General features: G+C 39.4%; 1 long non-coding RNA gene across 2 annotated transcripts in view; it reads left to right on the top strand.

Annotated features, from left to right (window-relative positions):
* The window catches only part of LOC112648251 (uncharacterized), a 53,815-nt gene that overhangs the window by 7,240 nt on the left and 24,708 nt on the right, over positions 1-21,867 (top strand). For both annotated transcript variants that reach the window (XR_004817310.2, XR_003128859.3), the window contains exons 4-5: positions 14,073-14,514; positions 14,612-14,707. This is a non-coding gene — a long non-coding RNA (uncharacterized LOC112648251). The remainder of the gene's footprint in view (positions 1-14,072; positions 14,515-14,611; positions 14,708-21,867) is intronic.

A 21,867-nucleotide genomic window follows, 5' to 3' on the forward strand; every position in this document is an offset into this window, starting at 1 on the left:
CAGGATAGGAACTGCATGTATTTGCTTCCAACAGGTTGGGTGAACATCGGTAGTAAATAATGCATTATAAATATAGGTCACCTGCTGATTGGTGGCAGCCATTGACAACTATAAGCTTGCTTCCTGGACATCTGAACCAATAATATTTCCTTCCTCCATCCTTCCAAACCAACCCCCTTTACAAATTTGTTTTTAAAGAATCTTACTTATCACTGTAAATACATAAAATCTAAATTTAACCCCATCTGCCCTCCAAAATATGATCCCTAATGTGAGACATATTGGAGTATATAGACATATTTTTGCTAAAAAATAAAATGGCTTAGTGTCCTCAAGTTACATGAATAAACAAGAATTTACGAATCAACAAAAATGAAATAATGTGCTTGTCTTTAAAATCATAGTGTATTTGAGGAATAGCAGTCCATGATCATCCATCTGATCTAATAATCCAGTGGCCTCTCATTATGGATGAGGAAAAGGAGACCCAGAGAAGTGAAGTAGCTTGTCCAAGGTCATGTGGTTACTTAAAGACAGTAACAGGGTTTTTTAATGTCCAATTCAAAGTGATTTGTGGATGCTAGAGAATGGGATTTGTAGACTTGTCAGTCTTTGGCTTGTTCTACTAACTAGGATTAGTATTTCTAACATTTGTTTCTGAGTAGCCATTCTCCATTCTTCGTTTTTGTGAGACTGTGGCTCACTTGATAATTCTTGATGTAGCATGTTATCTTGTAGAGACTGCTTGTTCTTCCTCCAGCTGTGTTACTAGAACAGACACGAAGAAGAATCTGTTCAATATAGCTTCTGCATGGCCTGACTCAGGAATATGAATGGCTTAATAGGAAACACCTGCCTGTTATGTGCTCCTTCAATTTCAGGTTAATTGCTGAGGCTTCACCTGCTGGTCAGTGCCCTGATTTCAAAAAGCAGCTGCTCTCTGTGAGGAAAAAAAACTTTTACACACACCCCCTGCATAATTTGGGCAAATTCTGAGATCATTTTCGAGAATTGAATGAAAGACACCATTCCCCATATTTATTACACATTTATAATGAAAAAAAGTTTATAAAGACATTATTTATTATAGTCACATGGTAGGTCACCAGAAAAATTAAATTTCAGTTTCCTGTTAGAGATTACTCTCATTTTTAGCTTTGAGGGCAAGGCAGCAGTAGAGTTTATGAAGGTAGATAGATGAGGAAATTGAAGGGAGATACTTGTGCACTTTGATTGGTTCATCTCCACCTGACTCTGGTCTTACTTCCTCAGAGGAATATGCCTGCAGTACTTGATGCTTCTGGAATTTAAGCTCTTCTATCTGATTCACATCCTGAGCCACTTTACAGTATAATGTGCCAGTGGGCTGAGCTGCATCATTAATTCTCTGAAGTTTTTTTAAAGCTGAGCATCTAGTGACTTTGGAGATAATTATCAGCATGCATTGATAAAACTTGGTGCAATCAATGACTGTGTGAATCTTACTTAAAACAAAAAGAGAGAGAGAAGAAAGAAGAAGAAAGAAAGAAAGAAAGAAAGAAAGAAAGAAAGAAAGAAAGAAAGAAAGAAAGAAAAAAGAAATGACGATCTAAATGTAGTAAAATTCCAAACTGAGGTTATGCTGAGAAGTCACCAATTAGTATGTATATATGAAAGGTCAAGAACTTACCCAATCTAAATAAATCCAGAATTTGACAGGGTTACTTTGTTGGTGACTGAACGTCTAGGATGTGATGAACTGCTTTAGGGATACTTTTCACTGTGTCAGTGGAGACCAACTAGGCTTTGGTAGCCCTGGGATGATCCCAGTAGACATCCAGTATAGGCGGATTTTGGAAAGAAAGTGTAGCAAAATGGCCAAGAGTTTGGGCAGAGACAAGACTGCCTGGATATGAAAAGGGAGCCACTGCTTATTAGATATATAACCTTAGACAAGTTAGTTATGCCTCAAATTTCTCACTTACAAATTTCTCACTTTCGGGATGCTGAAATAATCAAGAGTACTAATACATGTAAAGCACTAGAATAATTCTTGGTACATAGTAGGTGCCCAAAATGTTAGTATTTTTTAAATAAATTTATTTTTATTGGTGTTCAATTTGCCAGCGTACAGAATAACACCCAGTGCTCATCCCGTCAAGTGCCCACCTCAGTGCCCGCCACCCAATCACCCCCACCCCCCACCCTCCTCCCCTTCCACCACCCCTAGTTTGTTTTCCAGGGTTCGGAGTCTTCCATGTTCTGTCTCCCTTTCTGATATTTCCCACTTATTTTTTCTCCTTTCCCCTTTATTCCATTTCACTATCAAAATGTTAGTATTAATGATAATTAGATCAACCTGTTTATCTAATAGCAATGTTAAGGAGGAAGCAAACCATGAACATTCATCAATGTCTTGCCCTTCATGAAAACTCCACAAGTACAGTGGAAACATTGATTTAGAAATTATTCCCGTGCTATCTTGGGTTCATTACCTCTCTGAGATCCAGTTTCTTATCTATAAAATGGAGTAATAATATCTACTTCATAAGATTGTTATGAGGGCTAAATAATATCATGTAGAGGAAACATTGTGCCTGATACAAAGTAATGGTCAATGCCTATCACTTCCCTTCCTTTACCATGACCAACACCACTACCAATCCTCTACAACCAAATTGAGTCCCCAGGAAAAGATTGTGGTTTTTGAGTTACAGTCTTCAAAATGAGAAGAAAATTCATTTAGTTATTAATCTAGTGGATATTTATTGATAACCTGCCATGTAAAAAAAAAAAAGAAAGAAAGAAAGAAGAAAAAAGATAACCTGCCATGTGCCAGGTCCTGTGCTGGGCACTTGAGATACAATGAACAATGAGCCCAGCTTTCCTGGAGTTTGCATTGTTACTGGAAATGGCCAGCCTTAGTGGATGAGAGACCACCACTTTGATATTCAAGGTACAGAAGGAAACATTACTGATCATTATCTCTTATAAAATATCCAAGGAGGGCTGCCTGGGGTGCTCAATTGGTTAAACATCTGCCTTCGGCTCAGGTCATGATCTTGGAGGCCCAGGATCTAGCTCTGTGTCGAGCTCCCTGCTCTGTGGGAAGTCTGCTTCTCCCTCTCCCTCTGCTCCTCCCCTGGCTTATGCTATCTCTCTGCTCCTCACTCTCTCAAATAAATAAATAAATTAATAAATAAAATCTTTTAAAAAACTATCCAAGGAAATTTTTGTTTGAAGAGGAAGTCATCTTTGGATTCTTCTCTTTCTTTGATTTGTACTGCCAAGCTCCATCACACCACAGCCCCTGAGCTGGTGCTTCACTCTCCACGAAGAAAATAGAAGTCGAAGGGAACTGCATGTCATTGATTAGGCTAACTTCAGTGTCCCATCTGTCTTTATGGCTCAAGATCTTCAGTTGCAGTTCCAAAATCCTTCAGAACCCAAGACCAAATATTGGTTCTCACTAAGAGCTTACTGGCTGATATAGCAGAAATTTGAAAAAGTGGCTGCATGCCATAGTGTTTTATAGAGCTCAAAATCACGAAGTTCTTCCCCTAGGAATTTAAAGTTTAACTTTGTCAAAGCTATCTCAAACCAAATGAGGAATTTATACGTAGAAAAACTGATCTGTGGGAAGGAGGAGTGTGGTAATGTGAAAGAAGTGTGACCTTTGAATTGGATGAACCGGGAATCAGGAGAAGAGAGCGTTTAGAGGTTGGAAATATCTTGGTTCCATTATCTTACTAGCTGTGTGACTCTGAGGATGTTACTGAACCATTCTGTGCCTTTGTTTCTTGGTCTACAACATGGAAATAATAACATTAATGACTTCATCAGCTACTGGAAAGACATAGTCTAATGAAGTTCCGCTTGAAAATGTTTAAGGGAAGAGCAGGGAGGTGCTGTTCCAGGATCCTGCTAGGCAGTACAAGTGGGGAAGGTGCTGCAGGCAGGGGGAAGCCATGTGTTTATTGAGTATCTGATATGTGTTATGTTCTTTGCTATGTGCTGGGAAAAGAGGAGGTACAGGGAAAAAAGAAACATGAGCTGATTATCTGAGTACCCAATAACCTCCTACACATTATTTAATTAAATCTTCATAACATCCTTAATAGATGGTAACTTATATAATCTGTAGTTTGCCGATGAGGAAACAGAGATTCCAAAAGTTTATACAGTCAATAAGTGACAGAGCTAAAACTCAAACACAGAGGAACATAGTCCCCAAAATCTATACTTTGCCCACTCTTCAGAACAAGATATGTTTTTTTATAGTTCTCATGGTTTTATTTTTTTAATAATAAATTTATTTTTTCTTGGTGTTCAATTTGCCAACATACTCATCCCGTCAAGTGCCCCCCTCAGTGCCCATCACCAAGTCACCCCCACCACCCGTCCTCCTCCCCTTCCACCACCCCTAGTTCATTTCCCAGAGTTAGGAGTCTTTATGTTCTGTCTCCCTTTCTGATATTTCCTACCCATTTCTTCTCCCTTCCCTTCTATTCCCTTTCACTATTATTTATATCCCCCAAATGAATGAGAACATATAATGTTTGTCATTCTCCAATTGACTTATTTCACTCAGCATAATACCCTCCAGTTCCATCCACGTTGAAGTAAATGGTGGGTATTTGTCATTTCTAATGGCTGAGTAATATTCCATTGTATACATAGACCACAGCTTCTTTATCCATTCATCTTTCGATGGACACCAAGGCTCCTTCCACAGTTTGGCTATTGTGGACATTGCTGCTAGAAACATCAGGTGCAGGTGTCCCGGCGTTTCATTGCATCTGTATCTTTGGGGTAAATCCCCAACAGTGCAATTGCTGGGTTGTAGGCAGGTCTATTTTTAACTCTTTGAGGAACCTTTACACAGTTTTCCAGAGTGGCTGCACCAGTTCACATTCCCACCAACAGTGCAAGAGGGTTCCCTTTTCTCCGCATCCTCTCCAACATTTGTTGTTTCCTGCCTTGTTAATTTTCCCCATTCTCACTGGTGTGAGGTGGTATCTCATTGTGGTTTTGATTTGTATTTCTCTGATGGCAAGTGATGCAGAGCATTTTCTCATGTGCGTGTTGGCCATGTCTATGTCTTCCTCTGTGAGATTTCTGTTCATGTCTTTTGCCCATTTCATGATTGGGTTGTTTGTTTCTTTGGTGTTGAGTTTAGTAAGTTCTTTATAGATCTTGGAAACTAGCCCTTTATCTGATATGTCATTTGCAAATATCTTCTCCCATTCTGTAGGTTGTCTTTGAGTTTTGTTGACTGTATCCTTTGCTGTGCAAAAGCTTCTTATCTTTTTTTTAAATTTTTTTTTTTATGATAGTCACAGAGAGAGAGAGAGAGAGAGAGGCAGAGACAAAGGCAGAGGGAGAAGCAGGCTCCATGCCCTGGGAGCCCGACGTGGGATTCGATCCCGGGTCTCCAGGATCGCGCCCTGGGCCAAAGGCAGGCGCCAAACCGCTGCGCCACCCAGGGATCCCCAAAAGCTTCTTATCTTGATGGAGTCCCAATAGTTCATTTTTGCTTTTGTTTCTTTTGCCTTCGTGGATGTATCTTGCAAGAAGTTACTGTGGCTGAGTTCAAAAAGGGTGTTGCCTGTGTTCTCCTCTAGGATTTTCATGGAATCTTGTCTCACATTTAGATCTTTCATCCATTTTGAGTTTATGTGTTAAACAAGACCAAATCTTTTTTCCAAGGTGCTCATTGTCCAATATATTAAAAAACAATGATAATGTAGATGGCATGGATTTCGTAATCGCCAACTCTAGTGTGAAAATGAAACTTTATTTCCTTGTATCTGAATTTACCTGAAATCTTAAATCTGAAATTCCACCAATGGGAGGAATTTTAATCTTATCTGTTTAAGGTAAAGTCTCTTGTACCATTTTCCCCAAGTTTGTGTTTTTTAAAAAATAAATATTCAATCAATTTAGGATTTTTTTCTTCTTTCCTTTAACCCAACGGTGGTCTAAATTCCAAACAAATAATGTTTTGGTATTTTTGTCTGTGGTCATTCTCTGACATTGTTCACCTTTGCTGAGGAGAATTTTCATTCATCTCTGTAACCACTGCCCCTCTGCTGATGCTCACAGTCCCATCATGGTCTATGCTCCATCCTCCCATCTTGACAACCAGTCTCCCTGACATTTACACAAATGCCCTTTTCTCATTAGACTTTTCAACGTACTGCAGCTCTTTGGGAAAATATGGAATTCCTCACATAGGATAGCTGATGATTGGGTGTATAAATTATCAGTCTCTAAGTTGTGACTTTGGATTTCACTTGAAAAACTGAGAGCTCTTCTTACGTTTATATCAAAGAGTCATTTTACTGTCTTGTCACACTTAGTGAATAGCATGAGATTTATCTCTTATATCTTGGTCTCCCCTACAAAGAGAAAGAGTCTTCAGGTCAAGAATTTTGAGAATGTGGCACCCAGCTCAATGCCTGGTACATAGTGAGTGTTCAATAAATGCCAATTTTAAAACAATATATCAATGAATTCATAAATACTGAAAAATACTTAAAAATTATAGATAGATCTTTCTGGACAGATATTAGTGATATCCAAGAATTCTTTAATGATGTTATTTTTTACTTTGCTCACCTCGAATAAGAGAACACAAGGACCAAATTAAGGAAGAAAGAAATCATAATTGGGCAGATTAATTGGGGAATTAATTAAATTAATTGGGGAATTAAAGAGACCAATATTGAGCACTAACTATGTGTGAGACCTGGTGTTAATGCATCTGCATTAACTGCAAAGAAGGCTTTGCCTGTGCTGATCAAGTTTTGATTAAAAAAAAAATAGCTGAATTTTTTCCTCTTAGCTCAAACAAGATTATTTTGGACTTTTAAAAAACACCTTTAACTAAAACTCAAGGGAAAACTTCATGACAAACAATCTCACCTAAGTAAGAATACAAATTTTCCAGAATGTAGGTATTAAATCTGAATCTGGATGAAATCTAGCTACAAACTAGCTTTGATGTGAATATTTCCAAGCTACTGAACTTTTAATCAAATTCACTAAATTCTGAAGCCCAAAGAATTACTTCTGGTTGGTGTTTCTCTGGTGAATTGTGACTCTGGTAGGAAATCATGTATCATGTTTGAACACTAAGTAAAGAGCAGATAGTATATCCAGGAAAAAGGAGAAAAGAATAATGTGTATCTGGTTCCTATTAAGAACCGGGCATCTTAAATCATTTCATTCTTACCATAACTTTATAAGATGGGCATTATTAAACCCATTTTACAAATGAGGAAAATAAAGTTCAGAGAGTTTAGGAAACTTGCTCATTTAGTAAGTAGCAAAGCCAAGTTTTGCACCTATGGTCTTGTGTCAAGGGTTAGGATATAGTGGGGGTGGGGGCATTGAAAAGGCTGGGAATTTGAGTTGGAAGGGCAGGCTTGATGTTCAAAAGGCCCAGTTGGACAGAAAGCACAGACAGAAATGTGACCAAAGAAGACCTCAATATCCAGGATCAGAATGTGTGTACAGGTGAAACCTGATAAGGCTTCAGGCTAAGCACAAGGTAAAAGCCAAAATCCAAACTACCAGCTTGGAATAGAGTGCTTCAGGGCTTATCACACTCCATAGCAGTATCTTTTTTTTTTTTTTCATAGCTGTATCTATTACACCGAGTATTGATCCTGGGGCATGGACTGTCTGCCTTACACCTAGGTTTGAAGCTGCCTTCTTGGCATGAACAAAGAAGGCAAGTAGGTGGATAAGGCATGGATCTATAGATGCCCTTCCTCTGAGGAGACATCAGACTCTTTTGGATGATAGAAAAATGAGTTTGATGATCTATAATAGCTTAAGCATTAGAAATTAAAAAAAAAAAAGAAATGAAAACAACAACAACAAAAAAGAAATTGAAATTTGGGTAAAAGTTTTTCTCCAAGATAGAAAACAGAAATGTGGAGGTCAGGAGCAGGGCTGGGTCCATGAATCTGCCTAATATTGGGTGATGAGAAAGCGTTAGGCAGTGACAGAACTCTTGACCTGAATTTGGAATTTTTGAAAAGTTCAGTGAGAGTAGAGTATACGATCTAATGCACCTGTCAGGTAACTGATAAAAGGGGACGTCTATGTCCTGGATTTTAAGGTATCCTTCATAGCACCTATAAAAGCCAATAACTTCTATGATTTCTCAAGGGTTGGTGGCTAAATAAAATGAGCTACCAGCTTTAGTTGTGATCTAGCTATAATTTGGTGGAGAGTGTTATGATATGGATCACTCACTATAGAGATAGGGTATGGAAAAGACTAGGTTATGGGTCCAGATGCAGAAAGGAATTTTCTCTTCACTCTGTGACATTGAGAAGCCTTTAATTTGAGAATGACCTAGTTTTTATAGAAGTCTGAATTCCCCAACTTCACCTAGGGCAGTTCCTACGGTTTCTCATTCGAGAAATGAGATGGTGCTACCTTTTTCTATATCCAACAGATGAAAAAGAAGCCCATCCACTAGATCATTTATTAAAGCCACAACACATCAGGCCACACAGGCTTACCTGTTACCTCCTACACTTGTCAATGTTAGCTTGAGTCTTCCATTAATGGCAGCAAAGCCATCCTCTGAAGAACATACCTTGGCCTGGGATTGGAATTTTCAATTTTCTGTGAAATACCCAACTCACAGTCCAGTTTCTTCCTGATATTTGGGCTGTTGATATTGGTTTGACTAGAGAGGTGGCATACTCAGGTGGCGTTTAGAACCACTGTACTGCCTTATTGAATGTCAGCCAGAGCTGCAAGTCCCTGCTCTGATTTTTTTACACATCTACCACCGACATCAGGTTTTATTAACAGGGGAGACAGCTTTCTAATGAAATATGGCCCTTAACTTCCTTTTATATTTGGTAATATCCTGAACTCTTTATCCAAATGAAGCATAAAGCACTTACAACTGTGTTTTGCCATTGCACTGACCGAGGAATATATTCATTTGCAGTAACATGGGATTCAATGGAGTGGAAAATAAGCTCTGAAAATTGCTCTTGCCACGAAATTGTATCAATAAATAGGAAAAGCCCATTTAGATTTCACTGACCAATCTCCCCCCTGTGACAAAAATTAATATGGCCAAGTGGTGTGTATTGAAGGTAAGAGGCAGTAGGCTCCAGAGGCTGAGCAAGCCATGTGTCAAGGTCTGCCTGGTAAAGCTAACATATTTTTCTGTTCACAGAACTAACTGAGGGTGCCTTGTAGATGTGGGGGGAGCAATGAGTGGGAGATAGATATAAGCCTCCAGGGGATGAAGCAGGAAGAAAGATACTGGAAGCAGCCACCTGTAGGTCATTGACCACATTCTTACTATTGTATCTCTGACTGTGCACAGACTGAAACCTTTCCCCAAAGTCATCTTAGCCCAAGTTAAGAAAATGCAAAGCAGGCTCATATTGTACTTTTTTGAGTCAGTGTGGCTTCTGGCTGTTAATTTCAATACACCATATTCTCATAATAAAATTCTAACAGACACATCCGAAAATAAGCACATGCTTGATCTGTGGTTTATCCATGTGGAGATGAATAAAACATCAAGTTCAGGTGTAAAGTAGTCAATTATGGTGTTAAAATTTTGTGGAAAAAATAAAGACTCATGATTGATGATATGGAAGTAAAGTTAAAGTAAGAGTCAGAACTGACAGCTTCTGCAAAATTTGGGACAAACCAAAAAATCTCTTGAACTCAGTTGCTGTATTTGTAAAATGGACTTCATAATGGCTTTGCTGCTTGCTTCTCAGAGTCACAATCAAATGAGGTTGTGTGTGAGTATCTGTAAACATTTAAGATACTCTTTATTCTCTACCATCAGCACTAATGTTGAAGAACAGTAATCATGAAGGTAAACCATACTTTCAGAACTACTCCTTTGTGCCACTAGGGGCTAAATTTTATGGTTAAAGATGATGGACCTGGGAATCTGAGGAGCTAGATTGCAATACTACCTCTTCCACTATAACATAGTGAGCCCTTGGGCAGCTACCTTAACATCTCCCATTTTCCTATCTGTAAATTGAGATGGCTGTATTGGATTACCTCTGAAATTCCTTTCCAACACTAAATTTTGTATGCCTTTGGTTAACGAGGTAGCATACTAGAACCCTAGATCATAAGCTAAGAATTAAAGAGCATATGTTGTAATTTCTAAAACAAAAAGATCACAGTTCACTTTTAATTTGATGTTAAAGGACAAGGTCATGGAAGAAATTCTGGACAGGTTTTAGAGAGCTGTACTCTCTAGAGTAAACTTGTCTTGAACCAAAATCACATTACTTGCACTGTTATCTGAAACCTTCAGATTTCTGTTTTTAATCCCCCGTTTGAATCATCTGTCCAATTTCAGTGAAGCTTGCTAGAGGTAGGAGACTCCTCCCCTTTCCAGATACCCACTGAGATTCTTATGTCTTGGAAAAGATGTAAAAACTATGCTTTCATATGCCCATTGCCACGCTGATGGAAGTGGACTATATTGCTTCTTCACCTTGCTGGTAGAGGTGCTTTGAGGACCTTTTATTATTCTGGATTTGCACAATAACATGCAGGAGAGTATTCCAAGCCTCTTGCATATTGACTAAGCCTCCTCTCAGCCCTCTAAATGTTTGTCAGGAAGCCCTGACAAGTGGTAGCTCCATGTGGCACTCAGCATGGCCGACCAAGGCTCTCTTCTCCCTCTGTATGCTCTTGCCAGACTGCCCATTCCACCAGGGTTGGTTCCTGCAGGGTTTCTGGTGCTCTCATTAGAGTCTAGCAGATGATCACACAGACTTGTAGCAGGTGGAACATGGAGGGGAACAATGACTTCTAGTCTGTGTCCTATTAGCAGCAACGTGGGTGAAGAGTCTGTGCTGTGTTCTGTGGCTCTACTTGCCAGTTATTCTCCTGGAGAAAGTGCAATTCCTCGGTCAAACTTTGACAAGCTTTATCAGTGTAGGATCACTGATCCCCAGCTCAGTGTGATGGTCAGTGTTGAGGTTCCAACTTTGGCTGCCCTGGTTAAACCATCCCTGATATCTCTAGAATCAATATTCTTTTGAATTAATGAATGAAATATATGAAAACATTCTCTCTACAAAAACCCAAACAATATATACAAAACTAAATCCCATTTACCACTGCCCATCATCCCTTGTCCCTACCCAGAGGAGAACACTCTCAATCAGTTAGTTTTTATGAACATATAGCTGTATGTAACAGATTGATGTAACAGGTATGTAACAGGTTGATGAATGGCAGCTGAGAAGTCTTTGGGAATCTCCCTGCAGTATTCTCTAAGAAACAGTAGAACTGACTGTGCTACCATCACCCTATAGGTCTCTCCACCAGATGTGTAAGAAAGGAAGTGAGGATGTGATTTGTTGATTTAGAGAGATAGTACTGTAGGTTTCCCTATCATCTCTGTGGGGCATCAGAAGAGGTGCTTTAGCCTAACCCTCAAGCCAAAGAAGGAAGTCTCCAAGACAATCACTTTTTTATTTGAAGAATGTCAGCAAGAAGAAGAAACTGGCCTCTAATGTCCTAGTTGGACAACTGCTTAAGGAGTGGATTTGCTGTTCTTCACTCAACACCTCTTTGAGCAGGCTGAAAGGAGAAATGGATAGAGAGGGAAAAATGAAGCAGCTACATGTTGCGTTGGTTTGGCAAGGTTAAAGGAGTTTTCTGTGCCTCAAGTGGACATGGAAGAAGGTAACTTGAACATTCTTGTTGTTACCCTGACTTTCATGGCTGACTTCCACGAGAGGAGATGCTGTCAGCTAGGAAATGGGGTTTGAACCTCAAAAGTGGGCCAAGGGGGGTCACATCGGAGCTTTTCATCTGTTTCAGGAAGAATCCTCAAAAAAGATGCCTGCTAACTTAATGGCATCAAAGGCCAGACAGTGTCAACCAAGTGAGGACCTCAAAGACAGAGAGACTCCAGTTCCACCTCTCTACTCCTGATTACTGCAGCGGAGAGACAGACCTAGAAGATGAAGGAGGAAGACAGGCAGCAAAAGAACAAGCAGTCATCCTCCCCATTGCAGGTCCCTCCAGCTCGAGTCAGGCTGAACTAGGTGGGAGGAAGAGTGTGAGATAGATTATGTAAACCAGGATGAATGGAGAAGATTGAACTGGACTGTTTAATATGTGAAAGTAATTGGAAAGCTATGGGATCTGTCCTATACATCATTAAGGGTTAGAAAGGGGGAGATTCAGCACAGTTAAAGGTAGTGACTGAAGAAATAACAAAGCAATTCCATATCTGTATTGCAATTAATCAGATTTTTCAATAAACCAGTTATGTGAAAGATATAGTGTCATTTGTGTTTTTTAACATTAATAATGTATATATCATTCTGTAACATGCTTTTTCTAATGCAGCAATATGTCTCAAAGATCTTTATGTGTCAATACACTTGGATTTTGTTGTTATTTATAACTGCTGCATAGACTTCCACAGTAAAACATTCCTAGAGTTTATTTAGCCATTCTGTGGCTGTGGGTTTTTAGCTGCTATGGAACATACTGTAAGAGAGGCCAGGGTTTGGCATAGATCTCTAAAGTAGAGCCATAGCCATACCTTCTGAACTGATTAAGAACTTGTCTAGGATTTCTGAATCCTTAAGGTGGGGTTCTAAGTTCTCAGAGATTGGTGAAAGTGGCAGAACAGATTACCTAGGGATAGAATGATCTCTTCATCCTCCCACTTACTGTTCTTCAAAGCCCCCATCTTACTGAGGGAAAATCAAAGCCAGAAATTTCAGGTCAACACTTATTTCCTCGCCTAAAAATTGAATTCATTCCTTTGCCTTCCAATTTTGGTTTTTTGGGCAATTAACTGATAATGTCAGAAAAGTACTTTGAAAATCCTGAAATAGAGATTCATTACAAACTCAAGGACTTATTAAAACAAATTCCCTTATCAGTTGGAAATAATATTTCATATACAATTGTCAGATATATATTTTTAATCTCTAATTTATGTTTTTAAAGTAATACATACTCATAACAGTAGAATATTTTTCAGGTAATACTTCGCCTCATTGCCAGTAATTACTGAACAGATGTAAGGGTGTCCAAATAACTATATGCAGTATTAAACCTACAATGCTGAGGACAGAATATGTTAATGATTTCATATTTTGTAGAACACTAATAATCATGGTCAAACATCCATAAATACATCTGAAAATTTGGTGAGCTCCTCCTCCTAATGCTAAGAATTGTTTTTTATTGGCCTTTTACAGCCTCCCTCATGAAGCTTTAAAATGTAAACAGAGCATAATTTATAAACTTGTCAAATCATTATGTTGTACACCTGAAATAATGTGGCATGGTGTGCCAACTATACTCAAATTTAAAATTTAAAAATAAAATAACAAAAATATGCTAAACGAAATAAGCCAGAGAAAGACAAATACCATATGATTTCACTCATATGTGAAACTTAAGAAACAAAACAGATGAATATAGGAGAAGGGAAGGAAAAATAAAATAAGACAAAAACAGAGAGGGAGACAAACCATAAGGGACTCTTAAGTCTAGGAAACAAACTGAGGGTTGCTGGAGGGGAGGTAGGTGGGAGGATGGGGTAATTGGGTGATGGGCATCAAGGAAGGCACTTGCAGTAATGAGCACTGGGTATTGTATGCAACTGATGAATCACTGAACTCTACCTCTGAAACTAGTAATATAGTTTATGTTGCTTAAATTTAATTTAAATTAAAAATTAATTAATTAGTTAATTAATTAATTAAAATGAAATTGTCACACTTCTACCCAATGGAACTCTGTCTCTAAAATATATCTTCTTCTCTGTTTTCTCCTAAGAATAGAAGAATCTAGCGTTGTCCTCCTCCCTCTATGAGTATGGGCTATTTTGATTTTTCCCATTGTCTTTTGCATTTGGTTCTGTTCACCTTACAAAATTTTAGTGTTAAATTTTCAGCAACAAATACTTTATTATTATCATGTACCAACTTAGGGTACCTGATGGCATGAGTGTGTTTCTAGTCAATGTTAGGAGAAACAGCCACTGCAGATATGTTCTTTTGACTTATAATTCTATTCTTGGTTCTCATTTGCAGGTGTACATCAAGTCCACAGAATGGCCACTGGGAATTTATAAAGTGAGGAGAGGCCTTCTTTCTTCTGAAAGCTTGGACCTCAGATGAGCCACCTGTCCGTGACTTTAGCTTTTTTTCTCCTCAGAGGAAAAATAAATACAAATCACTTGGTATAGTTGACAGCCTTCAATTAGAAGGATTTATAGAATCATGCAGTCAAAAGGGAAACTGAGAGCCCATAGAGTTCATTGCCCTGTCAATAATTGACATTCCAAGTAGACTAGCTCTCTTTTTAGAGCTTTTCAGAGAAAAAGATTACATTCTCACTCTGGATGAATAATACTGATATTTAATAATCCTTATTGTAGGATGCTCCTCTTTTAACCTAAATAGTAGAGTTGGAAACTATTGGCTCCTTGTCCATATAGATCTATAGCCTCTGGCTGAGACTTGACATTGATAGGTAAGATAATTTGCCACATTTGAAGATAGTGTCTTTTTTGATGCAAATATGTGGTTCTTTTAAATCATTTTGTGGTTTTCTTTGATACTTTCTCCAGGTGCCCAGGATCAGATCCAGAAAGGCTACCCCTGCCGTGTTCCCATGGGCAGAGCCAGCCAAATGCTAAGATGACTCTCAAGATTCCCTATAATAGGTATGTGTGGAAAATATAGATAGCTTCCTTTGTTTTCAAAAGATTCCCACTGACTGAACATCTGTGAGAGGAGTGGAAGGTATTTACTTTAAGATCCTGTTTGTATCAGTAGGAGATCAAATGTTAACGTTTGAACAGTTTTGAAGGCAGATAGTAAGTCTCTTACTTCATTCGGCTTTCCAGCCACCATTTCCCTCACAGCTTGATATTAAGCAGAGCTTTTTCTCTTGTTACATCCTTTGTGATGAGACCAGCCACCTAAAGCTAGTTAGCCAGAGGACACAGGTCAGGCCAAGAAAACATCCTGGCAGGATTACATGGCCTGTGTCCTGGGGGTGTATGCCACAGTAGAAGGTGTGACCTTTTTGATATTTTAGCCCCTCACTTCCATCTGTTCATCTTGGGGGAAGCAATCCTAGAATTGATATATAATGAGTGATTAAGCATAGAGTTTCATTCTTTTTTTTTTTACTATGAATAATATGTATTATTAGTATTAGGGTTGCTTATGTCCTCCCATTTGGATTTTTTTTAAATTTTATTTATTTATGATAGTCACAGAGAGAGAGAGAGAGAGGCAGAGACACAGGCAGAGGGAGAAGCAGGCTCCATGCACCGGGACCCCGACGTGGGATTCGATCCCGGGTCTCCAGGATTGCGCCCTGGGCCAAAGGCAGGCGCTAAACCGCTGTGCCACCCAGGGATCCCCCTCCCATTTGGATTTATTCCTAATAACAAGGTAACTGGGCACAGGAATATGAAGTTGCTCAGAAAGCTTAGTAAAAAAGGACTTGAAAAGTTTTACAGGATATGTCACATACTCTACAAAAGACCAGATTTTTTTTTAATTGAGCATATTTCTATTGAGCCATTATTATGGGCCACCCATGACATGGTACCTACCTTCTAGTCATAGGGATCCTTTATAATATGTGATACATAATGTTAAATAATGCTATGGGAAGATGTTCCAGATCAAGTATTTCTGACCTGAGTCTGGAAAAATGAGCAGGATCCAGTTTGGTAAAAGAGAAAATATGGGCCAGGACAGATGGTGAAGAGTGAGTGGAAACTGCAAATTGTCCATGATGGTAGAAGGTACAGTGGAAGGAGGAGAATGATAAGATGAGGTTGAGAGGATACATTGTGCAGGACACTAGACAGTTTATAAAGCATTTGGGAGTTAGCCTGAAGGCAGTAGTGAGTCCTTGCAGGACAGGGACATCATCGTATTTGTGGTTTTAAAAGTCATTTAGATGGCAGGGGAAGAGATTTGAAGAAGACTGCCTTAATGGAGGCAAAGTTGGAAGCAAGCAAACCATTTAGAAGACCGTTGAAGTAATTCATGAGATAGACCTGAATCAAGTAGTGACATTTGTGATGGAAAGATCCATATTGGAGATGGAGTTTAAATCCTATTACAGAAGAAGAATTAATAGAATTTGATTGATTGGTTATGGCAGGTAAGGAAGAAGGAACTCCAAGTTTTGGTCATGAAGGAGAAGGCACTGAATTGAGGTTAGATTTATAAATTGTGAGATGTCTATGGAATATCTGGACCTCCCAGCAGGTGTGGTTCTCAATTTGAGAGTCACCAGCATGTTTCTGTAACTGAAGTCATAAGATTGGGTGAAATTGCCCAGGAAATGTGCAGGGAATACATTATGCTTGCTTTTTCCTAGAACACAGCTCTTAAGGTACTGAATATGGGGTTCAACATTGACAGTGTCATTTCATTTTGGACAGTGGTGCACACTCTATTCTGCTTTCCAGACTCTACCAACTGTCGCCTTCTATTATTACAATTTCATCAATATTCCATGATCCTTTCTAGTTTCCAGGCCAATATGGACAATTGTCATCTTCTTGACGGCATAAATAGATGTCTTGATTTGGATATTAGCCATGCTCATACACCACAGTAATATGAGATTAAAGAAAAGCCCTTCCACTGTATATTGATGCCTCTGAGGCAGCTTCTCCAGTGACAATTCTTTGCCTTGTTACTAGAAGTGGAGGTGGTTGTTTTACTTTTAATTCTGTTCCTTGACTACCAGAACAAGATTCTGAAACCTTTGTCACTGTCTTGGTTTCTACCGAATTGTCTATATAGCTATTCATCCCTGACCACTTGTGAATTGTTATGAATGTTTACAGAAATGGGGATGGGGAGCGGAGGGGCTCTCAAATCTTGATTTTCTAAGGCCCAACAAAAGAGTAAATATTTTTAGATTAAAAAACCGTCAACATTTCAGAGTGACAAATAAATGTATCTCAGTGTTCTGATGATTTGAATGTTCTAAATGAGGAAGCACTGGAGCAGCATCTGTGCCTGTCTCTTCGCCACAGCTCTCATTCCCTTTGAGGCACTAGGAAGTAAGATGACTCTGAGCACCAATTGCTTGCAAATTTCTTCTTCTCTTCTGAAATAAATTTGTGCTAGCAGGTCTCCCAATATGCAGATGCTGCCTTGTTGAGTCAAAAGAACATTTTAAGTAGAAGCATTTGCATTCTGGGGACTAGCTTCTGCACTTCTAAAATGAGACCCTATTGAGAAGCCAGATATTTTTCCCAAATCTATTAGGATGGATACCATCTGATTCCATTCCCATTTTTATGCTGTTTTACTTGTGTTTGATTGGAGATCCTGTTGGAGATACATGCCTGGCTATGAGAGAAGAGCTTTGCCCTGATGATCTAAATGATTATACCAGTTCTCTGCCTTTTTTGGCCAGCAAAGAATAGGCACAGTTCTGTCTGCACATGTGGGGGATGTGAAAGCAGAATGGAGTTGTGGATTTGAGCTGGACTCTTGTGACTCACCCCTGGCTAGTTTGACTTTGAGGGCATGGCTTCAGTACTAATAAAAACTGCTGCCAATCACAGTGTTATATTGAAGCGTTCAGTACATTGTGTCCAGAATAGTCTTTATTTAGATGGCAAAAGTGTCAGAAGAAAAAACACAACCTGAGTCTAATGGGCTGATTGAGCTCAAGGGAGAGGTAGCAGGTGGGGAGGTGGAGGGCAAAAGAGCAGTTTCTAAGCAGAAATATAGCAGCAAAGACAAGTTCTGGGGATGGACCAGCCATTTATCATAGCAAAAGAAGGTCATATGAGCTCATTTTGGAGTTCAGAGTGGTCCTGGAAACAGAAATTAAAGAACTGTAAAAATGGCTCAAAGTTTGGTAGCATGTATCTGGTTTGGTACTTATACCCAAAGAGTTTACTGCCTAGGTTAAGAAATGGCTAACTCTCTACAACCAAAGAGGAAGATGATTTATCTAGAAGCTTGGCATTAATGATGGCATCAGTACCAGTGAAGATGTCAGGTGGCTTTCTGGGCATTGGCATTGCCAAAGGCATGATTGGTACATGTCTGCATAGATTTTTGTGTAAGTTATAGTTGCAACAGGTTAAGTGCAGTGACCTGAAAGCTAAGATAGTCCCAATGAATAACTGTCTTTCCTGACATCACTCCCAGGCTCAGCCTGGCATATTATTTTTGACTTTATGTTAACTATACTATGGTTATATGCACTACTATGGCAGAGAATGTTTCACATTCTTTCTCGCTAGCTCTCACTCTCGCTCTCACTCTCTCATACATACACATCACTGCAGGTCACATGGCTTTGTTTGGAGGCTCTCCAACTTCTCTGAATGACCCAGAATTTTGCTGCTGTAGGTTGCCACAAAGTATGATGTAGCCTGTCGTAGACTATGACCATCTAAATGGAAGTTAGGGGTCTGGAACACCTTTGACCCTGGTGAACCAAGAAAGGTGAGCTTAAGTGGGAAGATCACTTCATAAACCAGGACAGGGTGCAAAGTAATTCTGAGAGCCAGAGTCAGAAATGGTAGGAAAACTGCTACAACTCTTTTACTTCTGAACTGTATCTTTTATCACAGCCCTCTGGGCCAGGTATTATTCTCTGTCTTGGATTAGGTTTCCTAAAAGCAGAGCCCAAGTCAGGGATTTGAGTAAATCATTTCCTCATGATTTATAGAGGGAATGCTCTCAGGAGAAAGGGAATGAGGGAAGTAAGATAGGGCAGGGGAAAGAGCTACGCAAGCATTTGACCTCAGCTGGATTTCACAGGAGCTCTGGAATATGTATTGCACAGTGGAGTTATTCTACTTTGAAGGAAAGGTGCTGGGGGGTTTTTTGTTTGTTTGTTTGCTGCTCTCACTTCCATCGCTGTCTGCACCTCCAGAGTAGGGGTGGGTGTGACTTGCCATCTTGGTGGCTTTTGAGGGCTGTTCTCCAGAGAGGCTCGCCAGGTAACACCTAAAGCTGCCAGGAAAGAGTACTATAGCCCAGGGCAGAGGATCTACCCTTTATTTTATAGGTGGGGTAACTGAGACTCAGATATAAGCCTTTGCTTTCAGCAATCCAGCCCATTTATAGCAAAGCATGGACTCAAACAGAGTTAGTAAAGGTAGACTGCAGGATAGTGGTTCACTGATATTGGCCCCACTCTGTTGTGTCTGTGCATGTGATCCTGGGTCTGCAGCTAGTATACACACCAAAAACAGAAATTCAGTCCCTACATGAATCCTGGCTCTGGCCAAGGCCTTAAAACAGAGGGGCCAAAATTATATTTTATGTTATCAGGATACAGTTCTCCATAAATCTCTTGCATTTTCATACATGTTGTGAACTAACTGCCTTTGTTTCTAACTATCTCTTTTTCCTTTTCTTCTTTCTTTCTTTTTTCTTTTCTTTTCTTTCTTCTTTCTTTCTTTCTTTCTTTCTTCTTTCATTCATTCTTTTTTTTTTTTTTAAGAGAAAGGGTGGGGAGGGGAAGAGAGAGAGAGACAGAATCTTAAGCAGGCTGCAGCACACCCAGTGCAAAGCATGGCACGGGACTTGATCTCACAATCCTGAGATCATGACCTGGGAGGAAATCAAGAGTCAGATGCCTAACTGACAGAGCCACCCAGGCGCCCTTATTTCTAATTATTTTTTTCAGTAATGTTGTAGCCAAAGCCTACAAGATGGACATAGTGTCTCTTTCCATAGCCAAGGAAGGCATGCTTCCTAGCTATTATATAATATTTGGATTTTTTAAAATTCAATTTTCCTTTCTAGTAATGCAACACACTGAATACACAGGTGTCACTTTACCTCTAAGCATTGCTTTATGGCAATTGGCCTCAGGGAACTGATGCAAAAATGATGATGCTCTAGTTGCTGCTCTTGCTGTGAGTAATAAAATGTCTTTTGTTTTTGACCTGGCAGTTCCATGTCTTCTGCCAGTATCCATGAAACTATGGCAGGCTAATATGTTAGCATGCAAATAGAGCAAAATCTTAGACCTATCAAGTTATTGACCAATGTATTAGCACCTCTGGCTTTATATAGAGAGATTTAACTTTGTGATCGGTGATTTGACTTTCTAGGAAAGCTTTGGAATTTTTTTGCCCAGAAGTATTTATGTCGGTGCCAAACAATGGTATGTCTGTGATGTGCTTTTAAAATAATTATTTGCTCTCACAGAGATGAAGAGCCTTTTCATTAGATTAGTCAATTGGATTAATGCAATTAGGTAGATTACATTAATGGCCCCAGTTCTTCATCCTTTTGGTCAATGAGATAGCAGATGTAACTCAAGCAGAGCCTCAAAAATGCTTGCATAATTGGGCTTGCGCTTCTACGTTTGCCATCTCCGTGAGGTGAACAGGGCTGGATTATCCTTCTAGTTCTAGGATGATGGTTAAAGACATGTGGAGTAGACATTCTCAGCCTTACCTAGCCTATGTCAGCTGACCTCTACCTGGCCACAAGCATATAAGGGAGCCAAGCTAAGACTAGCTAAACATCTCTACTAAGCCCAATCTAGATCCGTCAACTTATAAACTGGATAGCTAGATAAATGGTTGCTTGGATATTTTAAGCTGTTAATATTGGGAGTAGCAAAAAATTTTACACAGCAAAAGCTAATTGTCAGAGCTGCCCAAGAGAATAGATTGCTTTCATTTCTTCATTTTAACGGACTTGTGAGAAGGGTGCTCAGAGTAAGCCACCACAGCCCAAACTCTACATCTCAACTCTCAGAGTGACAGGAGTTCTGCTGTCTCTTTATATGTATTATATAGGCAGACTAGTAGGTTGTCTGCCTATCCACCTTTGTTCTCTACCTTCTTTCATTTGTTGGTTAATTTATTAATAACCTCTTAATTAATAAGCTCTTCTAGTGGACAGGTGCTATGTATACAAAGATAAAAGTTCATAAACTAATGCAGACATACATGAAGGAAAATATTGCAGTAGATATAAGTGCTAATGGAGATGTGTGCAGTATGTTGAGAACACAAGAGACAAATCAACTGCCTCTGAGGAATGGGCATGGGTAGCTTCACTGAAGAGGCATGGTTTTAAGAGTATTGTGTAGGCACTGCCATAGTTATTCCACAGCTCATGCTGGTGCATTCAACAAGGATTTTCCCACTCAGGAAACCAACTCTATGCTATGTACCTTACTAAGCACAAGGGATAGAAAAACTAATTAAATTTAGTTCCTTCAAGGAGTTTGTATTTTTAGCTTAGCTCCAGTAGCTTGATACTCCCCTCCACCTTATTTATAAGATACAGCTATCTCTAAGAGGAATTGTATTTAATCTAATAGCGATATTTTAACCTTATTGTAAGTATCTGCCTGCCAGCCTGCCTTCCACCTTTTCTTCCTTCCTTCAACCTTTCCTTCCTTCATTCTTTCCTTCCTTCTTTCTTTTCCTTCTCTCCTTCCTTCCTTCCTTCCTTCCTTCCTTCCTTCCTTCCTTCCTTCCAACTGTTGACAGAAAGGGTCAGACTGTATTGTTGCACAATGGTTACCACCCCCCCCCCCAACTATACTGGGGAAAGGCAGGAGCCCAGAGACTAGACTGATTCCCTGGGCCTAAGTAGTAACCAGAAAAGGCCTCCATTGTGAACTGGAAGATCTGTTTCTAACTCCTTTCTCTTCTGAATGTTCAAGATGATATAAATACACTCTATCTTATTAAGTTGGTCCCTATAACCAAGAAAATGACCTTCATTCCCAACCCTAAGGTACTGTGAGATGGTATCTCAGGAACTCATTGTCCTGATAGCCAGTTCTTTGGCAGATATGTGTAACTTCAGCTCACAGACTACTACTTAACATGTTCTGTGCCCATTA

The sequence above is a fragment of the Canis lupus genome, chromosome 7 (assembly GCF_003254725.2).
Source record: "Canis lupus dingo isolate Sandy chromosome 7, ASM325472v2, whole genome shotgun sequence".
Lineage (NCBI taxonomy): Eukaryota > Metazoa > Chordata > Mammalia > Carnivora > Canidae > Canis > Canis lupus.